This window comes from Sciurus vulgaris (genome assembly GCF_902686455.1).
Source record: "Sciurus vulgaris genome assembly, chromosome: 9".
NCBI lineage: Eukaryota > Metazoa > Chordata > Mammalia > Rodentia > Sciuridae > Sciurus > Sciurus vulgaris.
The window spans coordinates 136,408,829-136,431,095 of record NC_136469.1 but is presented as its reverse complement, the minus strand read 5'-3'; the positions used below and the strand labels follow the sequence as shown (position 1 = coordinate 136,431,095).

The 22,267-nt window shown below is 37.0% G+C and overlaps 1 long non-coding RNA gene across 1 annotated transcript; it reads left to right on the top strand.

Moving 5' to 3' along the window:
* Positions 1–17,971: 17,971 nt before the first annotated feature.
* On the top strand, positions 17,972–21,835 carry LOC306670243. Its single transcript, XR_013766357.1, has 3 exons — positions 17,972–18,131; positions 19,922–20,054; positions 20,685–21,835. It is a non-coding gene; the product is annotated as an uncharacterized lncRNA (long non-coding RNA).
* Positions 21,836–22,267: the final 432 nt, after the last annotated feature.

The window sequence follows — 22,267 nt, the reverse complement described above, 5'->3', positions numbered from 1 at the left end:
TAAAACACAGCACACCTTCATGCTCAAAACACTAGAAAAAATAGGGATAGTAGGAACATTCCTCAACATTGTAAAGAATATCTATGCCTATCCCATGACCATATCATTCTAAATGGTGAAAAACTGAAAGCATTCCCCCTAAAAACTGGAGCAAGGCAGGGATGCCCTCTTTTACCACTTCTATTTAACATTGTCCTTGAAACTCTAGCCAGAGCAATTAGACAGACCAAGGAAATTAAAGGGTTATGAATAGGAAAAGAAGAACTCAAACTATCCCTATTTGCCAATGACAAGATTCTATATTTAGCGGAGCTGAAAAATTCCTCTAGAAAATTTCTAGAACTCATAAATGAATTCAGTAAAGTAGCAGTATATAAAATCAATGCTCATAAATCTGAAGCATTTTTATTCATAAGTGATGAATCCTCAGAAAGAGAATTATGAAAAACTACCACATTCACAAGAGCCTCAAAAAATAAAATAAAATTCTTGGGAATCAATGTAACAAAAGATAGGGAAGACCTCTACAATGAGAACTACAGAACACTAAAGAAAGAAATTAAAGAAACCTTAGAAGATGGAAAGATCTCCCATGTTCTTGGATAGGCAGGATTAAAATTGTCAAAGTGGCCATACTACCAACAGTGCTATACAAATTCAATGCAATTCCAATTAAAATCCCAATAACACACCTCACAGAAATAGTGCAAGCAATCATGAAATTCATTTGCAAAAATAAGAGACCCAGATAGCTAAAGCAATCTTTAGCAGGAAGAGCGAAGCAGGGGGTATCACAATACCAGAACTTCAACAATACTACGGAGCAATAGTAACAAAAATGGCATGGTATTGGCACCAAAATAGACAGATAGATCAATGGTACAGAATACAGGACGCAGAGGCAAACCCAAATAAATACAGTTTTCTCATACTAGACAAAGGTGCCAAAAACATACAATGCAGAAAAAATAGCCTGTTCAACAAATGGTACTGGGAAAATTGGAAATCCATACACAGCAGAATGAAACTAAATCCCTATCTCTCATCCTGCACAAAACTCCACTTGAAATGGGTCAAGGACCTCAGATTCACACCAGAGACCCTGCACCTTGTAGAAGAAAAAGTTGATCCAAATCTTCACATGTCAGCTTAGGATCAGACTTCCTTAACATGACTCCCATAGCACAAGAAATAAAATCAGGAATCAATAATTGGAATAAATTCAAACTAAAAAGCTTTTTCTCAGCAAAGGAAATGATCAGGAACGTGAGAAGAAAGCCTATGGATTGGGAGAATATCTTTGCCACACATACTTCAGTTAGAGCACGAATCTCCAGAATCTATAAGGAACTCAAAAAACTTTACACCAAGAATACAAATAATCCAATCAACAAATGGGCTAAGGAAATGAACAGACACTTCACAGAAGAAGATGTAGAAGCAATCAGCAGATATATGAAAAAATGTTCAACATCTCTAGTAATAAAGAAATGCAAATCAAAACTATCCTAAGATTCCATCTCACCCCAATTAGAATGGCGATTATCAAGAACTCAAGCAATAACAGGTGTTGGTGAAGATGTGGGGAAAAAGGTACACTCATACATTGCTGGTGGGGTTGCCAATTAGTGCAGCCACTCTGGAAAGCAGTGTGGAGATTCCTCAGAAAGCTTGGAATGGAACCACCATTTGACCCAGCTATCCCACTCCTTGGCCTATACCCAAAGGACTTAAAGTCAGCATACTACAGAGGTACAGCCACATCAATGTTCATAGCTGTTCAATTCACAATAGCCAGATTGTGGAACCAACCTAGATGCCCTTCAGTTGATGAATGGATAAAGAAACTGTGGTATATATACACAGTGTAATATTACTCAGCCATAAAGAAGAATAAAAGCATTGCATTTGCAGGCAAATGGATGAAGTTGGAGCATATCATGCTAAGTGAGATAAACCAGTCCTAGAAAACCAAAGGATGAATGATCTCACTGATAAGTGATGATGATACATAATGGGGGTTGGGAGGAAGGCAAGAATGGAGGAAGAATGGATTATATAGAGGAAAAAGAGGAGTGGGAGGGGTGGGGGGAAGGAAAATAACAGAATGAGTTAAACATCATTGCCCTTCATAAATGTATGATTACATAAGTGGTACAACTCTGCTTCATGTACAAACAGAGAAGCAAGTTTTACCCCATTTGTTTACAATGAATCAAAATAAATAAATTTCAAAAAAAGAAAACAAAAAGAGGACAAAGATTTCACTTGAAATTTTTATTCTTGTCGTCCCTGCCTTGGACGTAGACATTTAATATTTAAATGTTATACCCCATGAGATCTGGACTTTCAGTATTTTGGGGCTCTGACAGGATTCAAATTTCAGATTCTACCTTTTGTGAAAATATCATTCCAAAGTGTGTGCTCCAGGATAATAATAATAAACCTGAGTCTTGGCATTTTTTAAAATGAAAAAAAAATATATCACCTGGCCACTTACTCAGTGGACAATCTAAACACGGAGTCTTCATTGGCTAGCTAGAGAAGAGAATTTGATGGCAGTTCTGGATGGGTGTCAGGAAAATGGTTAAAATCTTGGCTTTGGTTGCTGATATTACCTTTGATACTACTGGTCAGCATAGGAAAAAGAAATTTAAGTAACCAAAGAAGAGAAAGGAGTAGGAGAATAGTACAATCCTCTTAACTCCTATTGAGCATGTGCCTGGCTCTTGCATTATTTTCATGGTAATCAAGGTACTGGAAATGTGGAGCAGAGTTCAGGTTTTTCACCACAACATATTGTCCCAATTAAACAGTGTTCTTCCTGAGTTGCTTCATACATCTGAATATCTTCCATCATCTCTTTGGGTAGGGGTAATAGAAGAGCTTATAAAACAGAATGTTGCAATAAGTTTAACGTCAGTTTAGGTTGACTGGTATTATAAAAAAAGAAACACGATATGTTCTACACTCTGTGCCTTCCGAGAGTCTGCACCCTCTCTGAAGAGATAGTACTAACCAGTAGGATGCAGATGAAGAAGAATGTGTAAGGAGTTTCTTTCTAGAGCATTTGCTCGGATTTAAGAACATTTGGTGTAGACTGTCCATCACTTAATATGTTGAAACCTAACACCAAACGTGATGGTATTTAGAGATGAGATTGTTGGTGAGCAATTAGGCCATGAGCATGGAACTCTAGTCAGTGAGATTATTTCCCTCACAAGGCACTCCCTTTCCATCTCTCTCTCTCTCTCTCTCTCTCTCTCTCTCTCTCTCTCTCTCTCTCTCTCTCTCTCTCTCTCTCGGCAGGGGAAGACATAGTAAGAAGGTAGCTCTCAATAAGCCAGGAAACAGGCCCTTGGCAGATGACATGGACTCTACCAGTGACTATTTTGGTCTTTCCAAACTCCAGAACTTTGAAAAAATTGAATATTTATCGTTGAAGTCATTTAACATGTGCTATTTTCTTAGAGTAACCCAATCTGAACTGGGCAATGAGGTCTCAGGAGGTATTTGTCTTTGTAGAAGGGGGTTTTGTGGGCAGCAGGAGGTGTAGGGAGGACTCGTGCCTTGGGTCTCTGTAAAGGTGGTCAAGCAAAATGGATGTGCACAGGGGTGCTGCAGCTACCCTTCCTGGATATCAGACAGCCCAGTCCCTTGCTGACTGTGAGACCTGAGCAAGTAGCTTACCCCTTCTAAGTTCTGTTTCTTACACATTAAAAGGGGATAATATACCTATGGGCATTGTGAGGCTGAAACAAAATCCTCCATGTTTAGAAAGCAGCACAGACTTGGAGTCTGCTCATATTCACATATTAGCTACGAGTATTAAGGAGCGTGGCGAGAGAAGCTTGAAGCAATTCTCAAGAGTCGCAGACTGATAGTGGCATTGGTAGTTACTGTTTATTACTGAGGTGTGACACTGTGGGATGAACATCTTCAACCCTGATCCTGGAAAAGCAGTCAACTCAGCCCTTGAAGAGGAGACAAGTTTAGAAGTACCAGTAGAAGGAACTGCCCTGGGGTAGGCTTTGGGGTTCTCTCAGAGAGCACTGTACACATCAGTGGTGATGAGCTCTCTGAATTATTTGTGGACAAAGTAACAAGGATCAAGGGGAAAAGTACATGGATTAATGTAGGCATTTTCTTTCAATTCCGTGGTGGATCTCAAGATCATTAAAAGTCTTGGGTAAGCAACAATGGTGAAAGTCAAAGGAACTTGAATCATCACTGAAAGGTCTCTGTTTATCCCCACAAGTGAGACGTTCTCCCCTAGACAAGGGGAGCATGTATTATCCTGTTGCTTTGTCTCAACCAGGTCATGACAGTGTCCTCAGAAGAAATTTCAATGCAGAACCTGAGTCTATCCAGGCGTCCTTTATTTAACACACAAGTTCTTTTCCATCTCACCTTAACCACCCCTTTGCATTTCTATTCTGACCCTTTCTTCAGTCAGTTTATGATCCAGCCACACACGCACAAAATGCCATTCTTAGCAAGAATCTTGCTTTCTTCCTTTTCTCTCTAGGCTCCCTGCATATGCTATTTTTTTTCTTTTTTGAATCCTCAATTTCTTTCGACATTATAAGCTTTGATGCCAAGAAAAAAGAAAAACCTCGGTGGAATTTCTTCTTTTTTCTAACTCTCTGGACCCTCACATCTAGGCAGTACCTGAGTCAGAGTCTCTGTCCTGTGCTCTCATCCTCTGCATCTGTGAACTATGCAATCCTTAGGACTTCTCTCCTCCTGATCTAATCTTGTACATACATATGCACTCAGTCTTAGGAACTTTGCATTTGTGATTCCTTGTACTTAAATGATTTGCTTCACATGCTCTTTCTGGCTGCTTGCTTTCCAATGCTCTGTTACCTGGTCAATGTTGCTTCTATAGAGCAGTCAGTTTTGATTAGAAATACAGCTGACCTGCCCCGCCATGACTCCCATTCATCTGTGCTATGCTCTCTCATCATTTTTTTCTGTATCACTGATAACATCTTATTTATTTAGTTATAACTTTGTTGTCTCCTCCCACTAGAAAAAAAAATGCCTCAAGGACAATAATTGGTAGTTTATTTATTGCTGCACCTCTACACCTTGGCAACACCCAATATGGAGTACCTGCTCAATAAACATTCGTTGACCATCATCCAGACACGACAGTGAGCTTCTTTATGACAGACACTATGCCTTCTAGATGCAGCATGCAGTACAGGGCTGGAAGATGCTATGTGTCCAGATAGACACTGATCAAATGCATGACCCTGAATTAGCCAATCCCGACCCATGGAAGGTCAGGAAGGCAAGCAATTTCATGGAGTGTAACCGCTGGTGAGGGTGTCCAGTGGAGACTGGCTGGAACACAGCAAAGAATCTATTAAGATACCATGAAAGGAAACCTGTGCTTTGCACATAGTACAAGCTCAACATATGTTCGTAACATTGACTTGACAAAATGAGTTCTATACTTCGACATTAATTCACTTTAAAAAAAAATACCATTTGAAACCTGCCATAGAATCACCTGCTATTTCATTTAAGAGTATGTGGGGAGGGGTGAGTGGCTCTGTGACAGGTGTCCCACAACATGCTAATAGCCAAATCTATTCAAGGCACAGTGTTGACTTTCAGGAAGGCTTTCCTTTTCTTCTCGCCCCACCCCCACTTCATATAAAGAATGATCCTCTCCTGAGGCATTACAATGGCCTTCCGCAGATGAACCCTCTTCCTTTGAGAGAGACTAACTGTAGGGGAAAAGATAATTACTTAGTTCCTTTATCTCCAAATTATTTGTAATAAAATCTGAAATCACACCACAATGTCTTTCACGAGGATGTCATAAATTAAGATGCATCGCGTATCTGGTGCATCTGTTCTGTTCTCTGGCCCTTTGTCTTCTGCAAAGAGCACACCAACCTCAATACCCAGCAGACAGCATTTACGCAAATGATGTCGTGGTCTATAGCATTAATATTCAGTGATTGTCTGTCATAGACACCTTACTGTACATCTGTTATGCAAATGTATGTTAATTCCGACTCCCTGACAGCTGCCTAGCTTCCCTCCCTAAAATGATCTTTTCCATTTTGAAGTTTGCAATCTGTTCCCCAAAATGTTAATCCAACAATTAGCTGAAATTGCTAAACAGAAATTGTACATGTTCAGTCTAAAATAGAAGGTAGCATTTTAAAATAGATGACGAACCTTCTTCCCACATCATTTATTTTATATGTGCTTCCACACAATGTAAACATTGATCTCGGCACAGCTCGGCTGGGGCAAGTGGCAGTTTTCCCTAGCCCACTCCTTGGAGTTTGACAAAAAAGGAGGAATCATCATTCCTGTCATTCAAGGGACTTTGTCCTGAGAGATGATGGTAGCCATACACAGTGTTTCTTTCCATATGGGAAACTTCTCTATTTTCGCTCCCAAATAATTATTTTCTAGCACTAGGATATTAACAAATGGCAACACAGAATTATAAAGTGATGGATGACGGAGGGCAGAGATCCAGGGGAACATCCCATGATGCACAGAGCATAGCGAATACTCCCTCAGTACACAGTTGATGATGTTAAGTAAAGGATGCTTCCATATTTGCTACCTTTATGCAATCTGAGGAGGAGATGAAAGGCTCTGAGATAATAACAGCACTATCCATTAAGACCTTGAAATATTAGAGTGTGTAAGAGGATAACAGAAGACAAATTAGATTAAACCATTAGCAAAGATCTGCCCAGAAAAAATAAATACTTATTATGGGCCAACTGTGGACCAGTTACTACATGGGCCAATGAGGTAAGCCCATTTGGGTCACAAGGTCACAGTGGGAAGTTTCTGCCAATCAACACAGCTCCCACAACCTTCATCCAGAGCCCTTTTCCAGTTCTCTGCACTGAGGCAAGTGTGATGAATGGAGAACTACAGAATATCTGCAGTGGGAGTCACAGGCTTGCCTTAATGGAGCCATTGCTGACCCTGTTCTGAAAGGATGCCTGATACTTGGCCTTCTAGACTATCCAAAGCCTAACTAAAGTAAACACTTGGATTTGCCCTCTGTTCCAGCAATCCTTAGGGGTCAGTATCTTCAAGGATATTTATAGACTGGACTTCTATGTCACAAGAGTCTATTTCTAAAATGATGGCACTACACCAGATGTTTCTCAAAGTTCTACAATAGTGTAATGCGTTCTCTTTGCTGTTTATTTCTGCATTGGCAATGAGACAATGCACAAGTAAAGTGTATTAAAGATATCTCAAATGTATGATAAACTTCCACTAATTTTCAATGGCTCTGTGAATAAAATGGAGATGGTAAAAATAAACATTTATTACTTTTTACAAGAGTATTTTTTATTATTTTAAGAGACTTGGAGAAACTTTTAAAATGCTATAACTCCATATATATAGCCACTTCATTCTACTTAACTTCATCTTAAATTCTGTAGTGAGTTGTTATAATTTATTATTTAAGTTTGATTGTTTAAGTAGATTAGGGTAACAAAATTTCATGAATTATTCCAAAGGACCAACAAGCAGCTTTATGTAACTATTTAAGTTCTGGGTTTGATTCAAAACTAGTATATATGTAACATGTTCTATAAGTTTCTATCTAAGTAAGTCTTAGGATTACATAATGTATATATAAACTATTTTTTTTCCAAATCCATGTAACTAGCAAGGACCACTAAGATTCGACCCTGATCTGGGTGTCTTACTACTTTTCTATATTGTGGCCTCATAGGCTGTTTCATTATTTCTTTCAAAGAAGAAAAAATTTTAAGAAATTGCTAGAAGAATCTTCTATTAGGCAGTGTAATATAGGTTTGTGTGTGCTGTCTTCAGACTTCCTCAGGCTCTTGACTGTCTAGGCCCTGACACACTTGCTTTAATTGCCTAGGTTCTGTTACCTGACAACCAAAGGCAACCTTTAGGTCCCTGAGTCTGTTAAATTATTCACACTTGCCAATCCTGAGCCTGCTTGCCCTGCCTCAGCCTCTCCTTCCTGCAGAAGCCTCGACAGCAGCGGATGTTCTCCATTTCTCCTTTGTCTCAGGCTGTGCCTGAACCAGAGGGCTTTCCTCTGGCCCTATGTGGCACACTGAATTTCGTCCAGAGAACTGTGAGTGTATCGAAACTGAAGAACTCCTCCACATTTCTTTCTCATGGCCTATTTTTGGCCTCTTCATACCTTTCTGAAATTAATGTAGTTAAAACAGGTGGTGAGTTTTAGGGAATACAACTCACCCAACTTAGATAACTGAAATTCACTCAGAAGCTTGCAAGACAGACATGTCTGACCTCAAGGTCCAGGAAAAACTTCCCTTCATGTCTTAGTTTGGTCATTTGAAAACTGATGATAATAAAAGCTGTCTCAAAAGAGTTGGTGTGAGAGTCCAGTGCCAGAAAGCATGTCACAGAAATTAGAACTATACCTGGCTCATGTTTAGCACTCAACAATCATGCATAAAAGAGAGAAAAAGAGACACATTTCTTTTCTGAACTATTATAATTACATATACATACACACACATATATATACATATGTGCACATGTACATCTTTCCATGTAGAATTTGTATGTTCATACGTGTGTATAGATATTTTCTGTTTAATACTTTAGATTTTTTTCTTGTTATTTTCTGATTTGATCCCTCATCTTCTTCATTCCTTTGATGAAGCAAGAACTCTTCAACTGGATAGTTTTATTTTACAGATGGAGGAACTGAAGCACAATATAATTAATTTGTAAGGTCTGAGACTGCTTAAACAATGGTAAAAAACATATCTGTCCAATAGAGAGTTTTGTGATCATCGTGTTGAATTGTGAATGAAAATGAATAGCACTGGTTAATAAATATAACTGTGCAGAGCTCAAGAAAATGTGGTCAAAGTTACAGCTTTTATAGCTATAAGAAACTGACATCTCTTACCTTCCCCTTCATGACAATTCATGACGCTGAAGTGAGTATATTTATGCCAGAACTTTTTCTATTTTTATGGAATATATTTATTTTCTAAAGCACATATCCTCTGATCTTAACTGTTTGGGGGCTTCGAGTGGATTTTTCTTGTCTTATTATTGACTCCTATCCTGAAATGGGTTTCTGACAAAGCTTGGATAGTCCAATGATAAAGAAAGTGGTCAATATTGATAAATATGCTTTAATTCATGATTGAGACTCTAAGTAATGAGTGGTAGAATGAGTTTGGATCTAGAGTCTCATTCTCCTAGACCATGCTGCACCTAATAGGAATGCTTGCACTTCAAATGGGTCCATGGGGGAACTCTGCCTTCTGGAAGAAAATTCTTTGTAAGTCAATTTACTGCAAAGATGGAGGCAATGTGTAGGTATTGACGTTTAAGACTCTCTAATAAATATCCTACTTTCACAAACTAGCTCCTTCACACACTTTGAAAACCCTGGTAATGGAGAAGTACAGAGAGGCACATTCTGAGGAGAAGAGTAGACACTCCATTTTGAAGAGAATCAGGACAAGTCTGTTTCCCCCATTCATAGGAATTGTCTGTCCAGCCTGTCGGCACTGCCTGTGATCCCAGATACTTGGGAGGTGGAAGCAGGAGGATTATAAGTGTGAGGTCAACCTGGGCAACTTAGAGAGACCAGTCTGAAAATAAATGAGCAAATAAATTTAAAAAGTGGTATAATCTGAGATAAGCAGGGTAGGAATTATTATACACATTTTATAGAACAGTGAAATTTAGGCCCAGAGCAATTTTATGGCTTGCCTAGAATCTTCCTGTTGGGAAGAGACACAGCCAAACCTCAAAGCCAATTTTTCTGACTTCTGCTTCACAAGTTTTTTTTTTTTTTCTTTCCCACTTCCCCAGATGGTGTCTGTGGGTTTGGCTCTCACTTTCAAGCTTCACTGACCCTGGATGATGGACGAGGATTTGCTCTGGACATCTGAGCCCAGGCTAGGATGCAGGTGCCAGACATTGTGGGCTTCCATCCACTCTTGCTGCAATTTGGGCTGAACTGTTTAGGCAACTTTATGAAACACTGGAGTTATGATTTATTCAAGAAGCCAAGGATGAGAAGTCCCCACTCTCTCAAATCCAGAGGGCAAGATCCCTCTGCACACAGCTGACATGGTTCCTTGGTTGATTTGGGTGGCATGATGAAGTCTGTGGCCTATGGGAGTAACTGGGAAGAGGTCACTAAATGGAAGGAGCTAGCAAGAATAGACACTGCCTAAACTTAACCATTTAGCTCTCTCATCAAGAAATTGTCCTTGCCTTTCCCTCCTTTGGCACCAATTTTTGAATCAATTTTTTCTCATTTTGTTAATAACTTTATTATGCCGTTTAGACCCTTCATTCCTTGGCTAAACAGAAAGGTCAGTTAAATCAGAGAATCATAAAAATGATGCATATCAAGGGGATTGAAGGGAGGAGAGGGGACACAGGGACAGGAAGGATAGTAGAGTGAATCAGACATTATTACCCTGTGTACATATATAACTATATGACCGGTGGGATTCTACATCATGTATAACCAGAAGAATGAGAAATTATACTCCATTATATACAATGTATCAAAGTGCATTCTACTGTCATATATAATTAATTAAAACAAAATTAAAAATTTTAAAAATAGAGATCAGACTATTTAGCTCATCTGTTTTATTTTGAATAAATTTTGGTACTCCATGTCTTTAAAATTAAAAGATACATACCTACCATAAATATTTCATTATTATTTATACCAGAATGCTGTGGATTAATCTGAAATGTTTTGATGTGAAGGCAAGACCTTTTACATAAACATGAACTCTCTGATTGTATTTCCCTCCGAATTTCATGTGTAAACCTCAATCCAAATAAATTTTAATTTCAGTTTTCTTAACAGGAACTAAAATTTAACATATTGGTGAGCTAATATGAGTTCAGACTTGTTCTAAATTAATAGTCCTTCTTTTTTACTTTATCATTGTAGTCTTGCTACCACTTTATCTGACAGGCTTTTAGTAATTTAGGATTGTCCACTTTATACAAAACATCACACTTGGTTTTAAAAAAAATTGATTCAATAACTTGGTTTATACCTATGATGTCTCAAGTTTATATAAATTAAACTAAATTCACAGTTATGTAATCATAAAAATATTGGTAGGTTTGGGAAAGCCACAAGAGAATCTTGATAGATATACCACTTGACTTGGGGGAGCAAAGCATATGGACATACTAGAGTGTGGTTTACTGGAAGCCAGTGTTGATGATGTTTGGATCCTAAGTCCATATGTATTACAAAAGCAGTGGATGCTATAGTCTAACTTGCAAAATTAAATGTACACTGGTTAAGAATGTTGCAGTCAATTTGTTACATTCTTAATGACTACTCACATATGTGTAATAAAATTATCTGATGATTCACATCTTCAGGCCATGTACTTTTCATGATCATCTTTGATAATGTTATTGAAACAACATACTCATTTCACAGTTGAGGACACTCACAGGTTCATGAAGCTTAGAGAATTAATGCCCAAGATCTTCAACTTAAAAATAGGGTAGAGTGAAGAAGAATGAAGTAAAGGTGCGGAATCACCTTGCATGACTTCTATGACCTTGTGTTTTTTCCCAAAATAAAACTAGAGAGACTCCAAATCTGATGCTTGTGAAAGCTGAATGCAGATGCTTACAATCCTTTATCTCTTGAATACTTCCACAACTTGAAATATCTAAAGGACAACAAGTGAGTCATCACAAGATCACAGCTCTGGGCCAGAGCAATCCGATAAGCTTCAAATCAATTATTAGACTTTTTCCTTCAATTTTTTTTTTTTTTTTTTGTGTGTGTGAGATGGGACATTTTATTCTGCTCTAGAAAAAAACAGATTTTTTTTGTAATATCACCAGCTACAAAGAGGAGATGCAGAATAGTCTTGTCTTGATGAAAAGAGTAGAGGTGGCATCTATTAATCTTTGAGATAGAGTTGACCTCATTACTTCCCAGCAGGGAGTGCTTCAGCAAGGTGCTCTAACTCACTGACCACACCTTAGTTTTTGGTGAATATGACAATGATGAGTAACTACTTTGTAAATACATAATGTCACTTCAATAAGTTGAGACTTGTTGGACTGGATTGTTTAAAAGGCAAAATTTGCAAGACAATGTGTGTGAGAGAGGACATAAGTGAGGTTACAAATGGAGCATAAAAATGATTGTCCCCTTCTGCAGATTTTCCTCTTGCCACCAATTGGAAGGCCAGAGCTTCAGACATGGAGACCACACAGTTCACATATGCTAAATAGTCATAGCATGTAGCATGTGCCAACTACCAATGACTGCTGCAAGAGGTCAGTGCTGCTAGCAAGATCCAATAATTCTGTCCATAGTGAGGTCACCCTATCAGGAGCTATCAAGTCCATCTGATTATATCAGGAAGATGAATCCATACCATAGATGGAAAAGAGCCTGTGACTGTAATATGTAGATAGGCTGGCTTTTGAGTCTGATGGATGGTATTTTAGGCAAAAATAGGAAAGTTAAAGAAACTATATTTCACATCTTAGAAGAACTACTGCATACAATGCTGATTTTAATTTCCTTTTACTCTCATCCCTTTGGAAAAAGGCAGCTTTTGATTTAAGTTATTTATTCCCCAGTTTTCAATGAGATTTAAACAAACATGAAAGTGGTTTCAAGGTTTTATTTTGTTTTTCTTCAGCATGAGACATTTCTTTGGAGAATAGAGTGAATTCAGGAAAATTTAAAGAACTAGGAAGAGATGGTATTGGTATATCATGATTTTTGTGCAAATGAAAATGGGTCTAATTAGCCTCATGTTCCTTTCTTCAAAAGCACAGTTTGATATCAAAGAGGCAAAATGCATGTTCCTGAAAAAAATCCGTCATCCCCTCGTGTATAGTTGTTGTTGTAATCTAGAAACAAAAGAAAGAAATATCCTTAGATTCCATTATCAATCCTATGCTTCTCATTTGACCCAAAGAGCACTGGTTATTGATACATGAGCTCAGTATTCAAAGCAGAAAATTTTCTTCAGATAATTGCTCCAAGAAGTCCCAGATCCATGAAGCTGAGACAATTTTCCTGTTCCAAAATCATAAATATTGTGTTCTAAGATGATAGGTTAAACACACCCAGTGATCAGCTTCTAAAGTGGATAGAATCAAGAAAACTAGTGAACAACTACTCTTTGAGATGAGTGACTATGGGAAGGTGCTGAAATTTTATGTGAATAAAGACTTCAAAAAAATATAGACTTTGGAGAGTAGAATAAAGGGTGATAAAGTAAACCTTAGTGTCAAACACAAAAAAGCACAGCAGAGAGCATGAATAGAGGTGGAAAAGTAAGAAACCCAGAAACCTGTTAACACACATCTCAGTACTGTGCAGTCTTCACAGACAGTGAAATTGGAATCTGCATAGCATTCCAGCACTGGGAGAGTACATTCTATTACCCAACATATAACATGCAATTCTGTGGAGTCATTTTGAAAATGTCTTGTCTGAGATTACTGCTACAATAATCAATGGTCCTCACACATTGCCTAGCATGTATGAGGCACTGAGTTTGATTCTCAGCACCACATATAAATAAAATGAATAAAATAAAGGTTCATCAACATCCAAATAGTCATAAACAGCAAAGAATAAATCCACTGTCAAAAGTACAGAAAAAATATTATAAAAGCTGACAGAAAGATACAGTGATTTATAAAGAAAAAAATCCATCTGAATAACAACAGATTTTTCAGCAGAAACTCTAAAAGCCAGAAGGCATAGAGTAATGTATTTCAAATCCTGAAAGAAAATAGCTGCCAGCCTAAATTACTACATCCAACGAAGTTGTTTTTCAGAATTGAAGGAGAAATAATGACCTGATAAGATAAACTTAAGAAAACTTATTCATGATCACTAGGCCAGCATTAGAGAAGATATTAAAAGGAATCCTATGCCCAGGGAAGGAAGCAAGATAAACACAACAACAAGGGCATGGGAGAGAATATCACTGGAGTAGTAGATAAACAAATAAAAAGTAGGAAAGAACAAAACATAACTATTCCAGTAAATCCTCAAAACTCTCAGTTGAATGACATAATAATCAATTAACATAGATTATTCAAAACAACCAAAAGAAAAACAAGAAATTAACAAGAACTAATACATGTATTTCAGTAATAATACTGAACTTAAATTGTCTGAATTCTTCAATTAAAAGTTGCAGGCTACCCAATTGAATTAAAAATAAACCCAACTGTTTGCTATCAGCAAGAAACTCACCTCACTAGCAAGGACATGTATAGATTGAAGATGAAAGGTAGAGAATGTTATTCCAAACAAAATGGAATCTGAATGCAGATAGGAATAGTTTTACTAAAATCAGGCAAATTATCAAGTTATTAGCAGTCAAAAGAGAACAAGAAAGTCACTATGTGGCTTTGTTTGATAGGTTACCTTTGATAGAAAGCTATGTGTTGATGAAGAAGATAAAATTATTATATATATATATATATATACATATATATATATATATATATACACACACACACACACACACACACATATATATACACACACACACAAAGAATCAGGGGCTGGGGTTGTGACTCAGGGGTAATGCAATTCCCTAGCATGTGTGAGGCACTGAGTTTGATTCTCAGCACCACATATGAATAAAATGAATAAAATAACGGTCCATCAACATCTAAAGAATTAGTTTAAAAAAAAAGAATCAGTTTTAATCAAATTAAAACAGAACAAAGCAAAACAAAACAAAACAAAAAACCCAAATATTATAGAGCATAAAGGGTAAAATAAGCTCCAATGCAATAACAGTGGGTGATGTTACTCAATACTCCACTTTCATAGATGAATTGATCACCTAGACAAAAAAAAAAAAAAAAAAAAGAAGGAAATATCAGAGTTAAATCACACTATAGATAAATGGACTTAACAGATATCTATAGCATATTCCATCCAAGAGCTGGACAGAACTTTCTCCAAATTAGATCACATTTTACGTAACAAAACAAGGTTTAAAAAAATACAAAAACAAGAACAAAAAAATTTCTTGTATCTTATAAGACCATATAGAACGATACTAGAAATCAACAAGAAAAGAAAACTGCAGAATATAAACAGGCATGAAGATTGAAAAACACACTTTTGAACTAGCAATGGGTCCTTATGGAAATCAGGAAGGGTATTTTAAAATCCATAGAATCCAATGAAAATGGAAATATAACTTACCGGAATCTGTGGGACTTGGAAAAAATCATGATGAGGAAAATGTATAGCTATAAATGCCTACTTTGGGAAAACAGAAATTTTAAGTAAATAACCTAATTATACAACTGCAGTCCTAAGAAAAAAGAGAAAGGATAAGACCCCAAATCAATATGAGTAGAGACATAATTAAGATTATAGTAGAAATAAATAAAAAAAAACAAGAAACTGAACAATATGAACGGTCAACGAAACCAAGCTTTGCTTCTTAGCAAAGGTAAAGAAAATTGGCAAACTCTTAGCCAAACTAACCAAAAGAAAGACAGAAAAGACCCAAACAAATAAAACTGGAGGTGAAAAAATGGGATTTAACAATAGATAAAAATGAAAGCCAGATCATCAGGGAATTATTTTGAAAAATTTTATGCCAATAAACTGGAAAATCTAGAAGAAATGACCAAACTTCTGAGCACATGTAACCTGCTATAATTGAATCAAGATGGAATTAGAAAAACCTACATATATTAATAATAATCAATGAGACTGAAGCAGTAATTAAGTTGCCCAACAAAGAAAAGCCTAGGACCAAAAGGATTCACTGACAAATTTAGACCCACATTTAAATAACTAATACCAACATTCTTCAAGTTTCCTTCCAAACTCAATGCATGATACCATTAATACCAAGCTACCAGAACCTGATAGTTACACACATAAAAAACAAAGAAACTATAGACCAATATACTGAACACAGGTGCACAAATTGTTAACAAAATGCTTGCAAATGTAATTCAAAATAATATTAAAAAGCAGAAGGATTGGGAGAATTAATATTGTTATGGTTTGGATGTGAGGTGTCCCCCAAAAGCTCACGTCTGAGACAATGCAAGAAAGTTCTTAGGAGAAATGATTGGGTTGTGAGAGTCTTAACCCAATCAGTGAATTAATGCCCTGATAGGGATTAACTGAGTGGTAACTAAAGTGGTAGGGTGTGGCTGGAGGAGGTGGAAATTGGGGATGTGACTTTGGAGTATTTATTTGTATCTGGCAAGTGGAGTCTCTCTCTCTCTCTCTCTCTCTCTCTCTCTCTCTCTCTTTCTCTCTGCTTCCTGATTACCTTGTGAACTGCTTCCCTCCATCACACTCTTCAGCCACAATGTCCTGCCTCACCTTAAACTCCAAAGAATGGAGCCGGCTGTCCGTGGACTGAGACCTCTGAAATCGTGAGTCCCCAAATAAACTTTTCCTCCCCATACAATTGTGGTGGTTGGGTCTTTTAGTCCCAGCAGTGAAATAGCTGACTAAAACAAGTATTGTTAAAATTGTCATACTACCTAAAGTGATCTACATACTCAATGCAATCCCCATCAAAATACTAATGGCACTCTTTACAGAACTAGAAAATAACAACCCTAAAATTTATATAGAAGCACAATGGACCCTGAAATGCCAAAGCAATCTCGAGAAAAAAGAAAAATGTTGGAGGCAACACAATATCTGATTTCAAAATATAGAGCCATTACAACAACAACAGTGCGACACTGAAACAAAACCAAATACGTAAAAGTGGGAACAGAATAAAAGACCCAGAAATAAACCTGTGTATCTATAGCTGTCTGGTTCTAGACAAAGGAATGAAAACCATATGTTAGAGAAGAGAGCCACTTCAACAAACGATGCTGGGAAAACTGGATATTCACCCACAGAAGGTGGGAATTGGATTCCTATTCCTCATCCTGTACAAAAATCAATTAAAAGTGGATGGAAGACCTGAATGTAGGATTAAAACTATTGTAGGAAAACCTAGGGGAAGCAATTAAAGATTTTGATATAGGAAATGATTTCCTGACTAGAACTTCAATAGTTCAGGAACCAATCACAGATTTGGCAAACAGCATTATATCAAATTATAAGGCTTCTGCACAGCAAAGAAAATAACAGTAAAAAGAGACAGCATATGGAACAGAGAAAATCTTTGCCAGCTCGTCATATGACACATAATTAATATCTGCATATATAGTAAAAAGAACTAAAAAATTTTAGCACCAAAAGAACCCATAATCCCATCTATAAATAAGCAAATGTGCTGAACAGACACTTTTCAAAAGAAGTACAAATGATCATTAAAAATGAAAGGATGGGAGGGGTGGGGGAAAGAAAAAAATAACAGGATGAATCAAAAACTATTACCCTAGGTAAATGTATGATTACACAAATGCTTCTACTTCATGTACAAACAGAGAAACAAGATGTATTCCATTTGTTTACAATAAAAATAAATAAAAAAAAAATAAGAGATCCAGAAAAGCCAAAAGCAATCCTTAGCAAGAAAAGTGAAGCAGGAGGCATCACAATACCAGACCTCAAATTATACTACAGAGCTACAGTAATAAAAACAGCATTGTATAAGCACCAAAACAGACATGTAGACCAATGGTACAGAATATAAGAAAAAAAAATGTAAAGAAATCGTCAACATCTTTAGACATCAGGGAGATGCCAATCAAAACTACAATGAGCTTCCATCTCACCTCAGTCAGAATGGCTCATATCAAGAACAAACACCGAAAATTGACAAATGATGGCAAGGATTAAGGAAACTTTGTAACTCATTGATGAGAACGTAATGTAGTACAGCCAGTATGGAAGACAGTATGGAAGTTCTCAAAAACTAAAGGTATTATTACCATATGGTCTAGCCAAACTGCTCTTGGGTGTATAGCCAAAGGAATGGAAGTCCATGGAATGGAATGGCCATGTAGCTCGTACTGGAGAGAGTATTCTTGGAATTGTCTCCTAGAGCACGTGAGAGGTACCAGCAGTAAGAACAGCACATGATGACTGATGATGGTTTAGAAATGATCGTTTGGTAGCATCATGCTGGCCTGCCTTTGCAAGACTACTAGAAGTCCTCGAAGTGAGTTTTCTTCCTCCTGAGAGCACATGATACCTTCACAGAAATGCTTACATTTCAAGAAGGAGATATATATATATATATATATATATATATATATATATATATATAGAGAGAGAGAGAGAGAGAGAGAGAGAGAGAGAGAGAGAGAGAGAAAATAAGGACACAAAATAGCCACCAGACACATGTAATCATGCTGATAAAAACAATTCAAACACCTCACAAAGTATTATCAAGTGTTAAACCTTCTTGGAGGCACATCATCATAATTTTCTGATCAATTCTCTGTAGGTTTGAAACTTTCTATACTAATATGGAGAATCCAGATCTATTTGTGGTTTCTGGTCCTGAGATAAATATATATTTATCTCCATCCATCCATATGTTTATACGAATGACAAGTTTTCTGTTGAACCATGTATGAATTGGCATGAAGAAAACACATGCTCAAACACACTTCCAGAAACATACAGTGGTCTGATTAGATTAAGCATCCATCCTGATTATACTAAAATACAGAATCTTATCAGCAGTGATTTGGCAATATGGGTTAGGTATAGACATGGCACTAACTCAGCATAGCTCTGCTTGGTCCCCAGGGTTCTGTGGTGACTCAAAGCCTCTGTGTCATTTTCTTGTCTGGGTGGATGTTGGATATGAAATTTTAACATAGCTTTTTTTATGCATGATATTCCATCATGATTCTAGAAATTCTTCTAATAACATTGCATGTATTCTTTTAAAGAATATATTTCCCAACATTGAGCTTTTTTTTCTAGAGCCAAGTTCTGAATTTGTGAGTTTACATGCTTACATTCTTAAAGAGACAACTGAAACAGTGCTGTCCCAGAAAAAAATTCTACCTGAAGGTATCTAGCAGTTTGGAAACCTCTTTGAACCACTGAAAATTAACAGATAAAATCAGGCTATTTTTATGAGACATTGAGTACATATATGTGCCATTTATGGGGAACAGAATATCAGTGAAGTACCAGGTTTAGGAAAGGGATATCATAAAATTTATGTTTTAAACATATTACCTTTGAGAAGTTTGGTATACAAGGAGAATTCAAGTTCACAGTTGATGCATTTAATGGTTGTTCAGAACTGAATACCACTGGATCAGGAAAGCCAATGTTACAAGGTGACTTGAAAATGACTATAGTGGAAACATTACACAACAAACACCAAATGCTGCACACAAATCATTTTTATCCAAGAGAACTGGTAGGAATGCAGGGTATAGAGGTGGACAGGAGGGATGAAGTGCAGAAGGATGTCCACCTGGATACAGAGATACAGTAGGTGTACTGAGAGATTCTATTTAAGTGGCACCAAGTTTCCTTGGGAGTAAATTTAGAGATAAAGGGATCAACATCTGGCCACTTCTAGCATTTAGATGTCATAAAGATGATAAGCTGCAGTTATTTAGGAAGAAAATGAGGAAAACATGCTGTCCTAGAACTAAGTGAAAAATATTTCAGGAAGAGGAACCAAACAACTGTGTCAGATGCTGGAGAACATTATGGGTTCATTGTGGCAGAGTTCATCAGTGGTGTTGAGTACCACTGTGTCCTTAATCGTGGTATGGGGTGGAGGCCTAATTAAGAAATGTTCAGGAGAGAATGAAGCTTTTTTCCCACCTACAATCTACTTTTCCACTTCCAACTTTTCTCCAAATGCACAGTCTTTTCTAGACCCTTTAATTAACTACCTTATCAATCTATTTATTTTTCTTCCTTTATTGTTTTTTGTCCTTTCTTTAAAATGTTCTCATTTAACAGTGTGGAAAGATGACATCAGTGAAGCATAGTGATGTGGAAGCAGTAAGAGACCTTGACCTGGTCCCGACTGAAGAACTGTTGAGATACGGCTCCGGCAAACTCGGTCTTCTGCAGCCTGACCTTGCACATGACAGAAGAGCACGTGCATCCAATGTGGATTTTCAGTTTGGATGTTGAGTCTTTTCATTTTTGCAAAGTGCTACAAAACATATTTGGATAGTGAAAGCTAAGATATTGAAGGAGATTGTAAGATGAGTGAGGATAGTAAGAGATAACACTTCATGTCTGAAGAATGTAGTTAAATGGAGGCAAGACAATGCTGCAGTTTTACACAAGTCTTTGGAGTTTATAAATCTGACTCTGAATCTTGGTTCTGCTACTAGTAGTGTGGAGAAGGCTGTGTGACCTCAGCCAGCAGTTGGCCTCTCTAAAACACAGTCTTCTCTTGTCCAAATAATACTGATATCTCAGGACTGAAATGTGGATTAAATAGAATGGATATGTGCAAGGTTTAGTATGGTAAGTAGGCATCTAGTTAAGTGTCCCATTAATGGTAGCTACATGAAAAGAAAGGACACCTTAGGATAAATGATCCTTTTACATGCTAGTGACTAATCAGAGAAGACATCTGAGTTAACACTGATAGGTTGCTGGTGAGAGGAGATCAGACTTAGATAATAAAGATCCTATTTACTACTCTGGTTTATGCTGAGAGAGGCTGGAGCTCCCCAGTTCTTGCTCTTTTCTAATTTTCCATTCTTTTCTCTCACAGGCACTGGAATGATCAAGATGAGCTGAACAGAAAGAGATAAATAAGCTGAGAAAATGTACCTTAAATGTTTGGGCAATTTGGGTTAAACAAGTATTTAATTTATGAATAAAGTCATGAAATGACCAAGGCCCAAAGAGCTCTCTAATGCAAAGGCAATTGACATCATTATTTGGAGCTCATGAACCACACTTCCCACTTAAAATTCACTGAGGTCGTCCAGTCCAATTTCCTTATGCTACAGTTGAGGCTCCTGGGACCTAAGGGGAAAGGATTCACAGAGACTTCCAGAACATCTTGCTTCTCAGTGTGTGGATCAGATGCTCTATGAGATCCACTCTGTGCATTTCAATCCAAAGATAGAGCTGCTTGGATCTCTCATTCTCAAGGCCCCTCATTCTTTCCTTCTATATTAGAATTATAATATGAGAAGTAGAAAGGCATGGCACAGATCAAGGTCCAAGCTTGTTTATCAGAGGAAGAAATGAATGAGAACAGAGGAGAAATGACTTGTTCCAGGGTCAGTTCATGGCAAGCTTAGACTGGAATCTGCCTCCTGACTTTCAAACTAGTGCTCTGGCCTCCAGTATCAGATTGGATACTGGAGGATGTTGAGACTCTGAAGGACATGCAATTGGAGGCTGAGAAAGTGTCAAATGTTCAGAAACAAGACTCACAAGTTTCTCATTTAACGGTGGCCAAGACACTAATCTTCACATTTCATTTAGAAACATCAGACTGCAGACTGTCTTTGCAAGCTTTACTTCTAAGATGCAAACCTCTCCTCACTTGTAATCTCCTTTTTCCTGAGCGAGTTGGATCAGTGCCTAGAAGTTCCATTAACTTTTACAGCAAGTCTGTTGATTTGATGAAGAACATTATCTACTTTATCTTGAAATGTCTTTTTCTTCCAAGAGGTTTTACTCATAAAACCAATGCTGAAAAAAATTTTTTTGGTTGTGTGATGGATTCTCTGAGACTTAGAATATTAAGTACTTCCTTGAATAAGAAAAGAATTTCTTCTGTCTTCATTGATACTATGAGAAGCTTCAGAACTTAAAATTGATGATATACCCCAGGAAAGCAAAATAGCATCTTTGTATTTTCAGTCCTACTTTCCTTGGATCATAATGTGACTCTGCATTTTCCTCACAATTTGGTCAGTTTTGTTAAAACAGAACAAAACAAGGAATTGCAAGAATTTTGAGTCATGGCAATTTTTCTTGTTTTAAATGTTGCATGTGATACTACTTTTCCTTCTCTTAAAATTGTGAATTTCACAATTTATTACATTTTAGATGTATGTAATAAATTTTGCGATGAGTTATAATTCACCTGAAATGTCTATTTATCTATCTATAAGTTACATAGTGAAAAATTTCCTTATTATACTCTATTTTCCATCTGTTCATTTTCCTTTCTCCAGTCTTTTAAAAGGTTTTAATGTCACTGGTTTCAATGTCACATGTCAATGTGTATCCCAGTTATTTGTTATATATGTAAATATAAATATGTATTCCCTAAAATATTCAATTATTGCAAACTATAACAGTCCCATAACCTTAGATGCCCATTGATCTATTTAT